Source organism: Colobus angolensis, unplaced genomic scaffold (genome assembly GCF_000951035.1).
Source record: "Colobus angolensis palliatus isolate OR3802 unplaced genomic scaffold, Cang.pa_1.0 Scaffold87, whole genome shotgun sequence".
NCBI lineage: Eukaryota > Metazoa > Chordata > Mammalia > Primates > Cercopithecidae > Colobus > Colobus angolensis.
Window position 1 is genome coordinate 5,478,060 of NW_012122598.1, and position 4,077 is coordinate 5,482,136.

The 4,077-nt window shown below is 43.7% G+C and overlaps 1 pseudogene; it reads left to right on the forward strand.

Annotated features, from left to right (window-relative positions):
* Window positions 1-554: 554 nt before the first annotated feature.
* On the forward strand, window positions 555-1,140 carry LOC105503658 (annotated as a pseudogene).
* The last annotated feature ends 2,937 nt before the right edge of the window (window positions 1,141-4,077 follow it).

The window sequence follows — 4,077 nt, forward strand, 5'->3', positions numbered from 1 at the left end:
TGAATTTGACTGAGAAGGGGCATGAGAGAAGTTTCTGAGGATGATGGTAATGTTTAATACCTTGACAGGGGTTTGGGTTATACAGGTGTATGCATTTGTCAAAATTCAGCAAATATTCCCTTAAGATTGTGTATTTCAGGCCAGACGCGGTGGCTTATGCCTGTAAACTCAGTACTTTGGGAGGCCAAGGCAGGCAGATCACCTGAGGTCAGCAGTTCCAGACCAGCCTGGCCAACATGGCAAAACCCCATCTCTACTGAAAATACAAAAGTTAGCCAGGCGTGGCAGTGTGCACCTGTAATCCCAGCTACTCAGGAGGTTGAGGCAGGAGAATTGCTTGAAACCGGAAGGTGGAGGTTGCAGTGAGCAGAGATAGTGCCACTGCACTCCAGCCTGGGCAACAGAGCAAAACTCGGTCTCAAAAAAAAAAAAAAAAAAATTGTATTTCAGTGTATGTAAATTTTAGCTCAAAAGAAAACAATTGCAAAAAATGGAACTCTAGTTAACAATATACATACACTCTTCCGAAGCCAGCGCTCAGCAAGGAGAAGACTATGTTCAGTTCAAGGGCCAAGATCGTGAAGCCCAATGGCGAGAAGCCGGACGAGTTGGAATCCGGCATCTCCCAGGCTCTTCTGGAGCTGGAGATGAACTTGGACCTCAAGGCTCAGCTAAGGGAGCTGAATATTACTGCTGTCAAGGAAATTGAAGTTTGTGTTGGTTGGAAAGCTATCATAATCTTTGTTCCCGTTCCTCAGCTGAAATCTTTCCAGAAAATCCAAGTCTGGCTAGTACACGAATTGAAGAAAAAGTTCAATGGGAAGCATATTTTCTTTATCGCTCAGAGGAGAATTCTGTCTAAGCCAACTCAAAAAAGCTGTACAAAAAAATAAGCAAAAGCATCCCAGGAGCTGTACTCTGACAGCTGTGCATGATGCCATCCTTGAGGACTTGGTCTTCCCAAGCGAAATTGTGGGCAAGAGAATCCGCGTGAAACTGGATGGCAGCCACCTCATAAAGGTTCACTGGGACAAAGCACAGCAGAACAATGTGGAACACAAGGCTGAAACCTTTTCTGGTGTCTATAAGAAGCTCATGGGCAAGGATGTTAATTTTGAATTCCCAGAGTTTCAATTGTAAACAAAACATGATTAAATAAAATATATATTCACAGTAAAAAAAAATACATAAGTATTGGGGGAGGGATATGTGCTGATATCTTCAACTTACTTTGAAATGTATAAAAAATAAGTGGCTGGATCAATGGAAAGGTGGATAGATGGACAGATATGTGATGAAGCAAATATGGGAATTTTTTTTTTTTAATTGAGAAGGAGTCTTGCTCCGTCACCCAGGCTGGAGTGCAATGACACGATCTCGGCTCACTGCAACCTCCGCCTCCTAGGTTCAAGCAATTCTCCTGCCTCAGCCTCCCAAGTAGCTGGGATTACAGGCATGTGCCACCATGCCCTGCTAATTTTTGTATTTTTTAGTAGAGAAGGGGTTTCACCATCTTGGCCAGGCTGGTCTCGAATGGCTGACCTCAGATGATCTGCCCGCTTCGGCCTCCCACAGTGCTGGGATTACAGGCATAAGCCACCGTGCCCAGCCAGGAAATTGTTAATGGTAGAATCCAGTGGTGAGTACATGAGTGATCACTGTAAATTTCTTTTAATTTGTTGCAGAGGCAGAAGGAGCAGTTAAGAAAAAGAAGACCAAGTAGACTTGGGGACAGTGACGTGGGAGAGAGCTCTGGGAGACTTGGGCTTAAATCTCATTGTGGGAGGTAGTCTAGGAACCAATTGGAGAGTTTAACAGTGTCAGGATAATTAGGGTCCCAAGGTGGCACAAGAGTTCGGACTTTACCCTTTCAACAGTGAAAAATCATCTTAGATTTTTAAGCTGTGTATGACATAATAGGAGGTAGTATGGCATGGAGAAATGTAGGCAGTTAGGAGCTAAGGAGACAAAGGTTCTGGTCCCATTCACAGTATGTCCTTAGGTGAGTCAATTAACATCTCTAGGTTTCAACAAAATGTACTCTTCTTCCTTTGTCCCCTCCTCCATCCAAAAAGAGGCCCTGGAAAAACTAAGTTTAATTAGGCACAGAAGGAACTTTGTAAATATATACCGAAGGAGAAAAATAAACTACCTCCTCCTTGTCCCTCCGCTCCACGCAACTCTCTTGCCGCTGCCCCTTGCCCCCTTGCCCCGATCCATTTGAATGATTTTTCTTGCCCTTTAACTGGCTTTCCTCATCTGCAGGATCAGCAAGTTGGACTTGAAACATGGCCCTTGGGACAGAGCATACTAGTTACGCTACTCCAGCTCAGCTACTGATACCTGATTCTAGATTTAAGGCCCAGCAATGTTTCATTCTTCTAGCTCTTGCTGTCTAGAAACTTACTGTGCAAGGGTCTTGGGGTTCCTCAGGCCCTAGGTCTGTGGCTGTCTTAGAGCCAGAGAAGTCACCCTTAAAGAGGTGGGCCAGGATCTGAGAATGCAGGCACACAAAGTACATACACTACTAGCCTTTTCTCAGCTATCCTGAGCCCCACCGTGCCCCATCCCCAGGTCTCCCCTCATCGTTCCCTCCTATGGCCTGTTTAGCAGTTAGTGTCTACTGAAGACCTGGTACCAAGGGAGTTATCTTTCTGGATGTATATAATGACTGATCTTTTTATTTAGACTGTAACTTCTTAGAAGGCCAAATGAGTGGGAGATAGGCAAAAGGGTATTGTAAGGCTAGGATACTTCCTAAATTGAAAAAAAAAAAAAAAAATCCTGCCAAATGCAATACCCCAAAGCTTTTACTAAAAGAAACCTCTCCAGATGGTGAGGGACTCCAGATTTTATCATATCTCTGGCACTTCACTTTCCCCATGAAGTTTCTCACTGGCTATTCTCCTTTAACTGCCTGGCCCAGGCATGGGCACAGAACCTCGTGCTCCTTAGAACAGGTAAGACTAAGCTGAGGCCGGGCGCAGTGGCTCACGCCTGTAATCCCAGCACTTTGGGAGGCCGAGGCGGGCGGATCACGAGGTCAGGAGATTGAGACCATCCTGGCTAACATGGTGAAACCCCATCTCTACTAAAAATACAAAAAATTAGCTGGGCGTGGTGGTGGTCGCCTGTAGTCCCAGCCACTCAGGAGGCGGAAGCAGGAGAATGGTGTGAACCTGGGATGTGGAGTTTGCAGTGAGCCGAGATTGCACTACTGCACTCCAGCCTGGGAGACAGAGCAAAACTCTGTCTCAGGAAAAAAAAAAAAAGACTAAGCTGAAACACTAAATAAGACATTAGTAAAGAGAAGGCGATAACAGAAGGCAAATGAACACTAATAGCATTACAGAGCTAGATAACCTGGCTTCAAAGATAAGGCCTGCTCTCTGGGGCTAGCAAGTCCCGGTGTATAATAGTTGCCGAATACATATTTGTTAAATAAATAAATAACTATCCACAGTGGAAATCACACACTTCCTGCCCTCAAGGAGCTTAAGTTCTAGTGGGGAGACATGTCAAAATGGGCATTTTAATATAATTGTAGAAGTGCTGTAATAGAGAAGTATGATGGTTAAAATCACAGACTCTGAAGCCAGGCTGCTGTAGTGTGAATCGTAGGTCCTTGGGCAAATTATTTAACTTTTTTCCTTGTCAATTTCCTCATTTATAAAATGATGTCCCTAGCTCATATACATGTCTGTATGTTGTATCACTTTCCACAATGATTTGAGGTAATTACAAGGAAAAGCGTAGATAATTTAGATGTAACGTTATGTAAATCCTTTTCCCTCTTTAGGCTTCAGTTTTCCCATCTGTAAAATGAGGAGTTTGGACTTTGTAGAAGGTCCCTTCCAGCTCTGATGCACTATTTTAGATTTTGGAATTGGACCAATGCCAAAGAACATACCAGGTTTTCTTTTCTCTTTTCAATAAAAGCTATCTTCAAACTATCTTATTGCTAACATTTATTGAGCACCTACTACATGATGGGTGCTGTACTAGGTGCTTTCCATACTTTACTTCTAATCCTCACAACAAACCTGAAAGATAGGCCTCATCTCTATCATTTCTCTA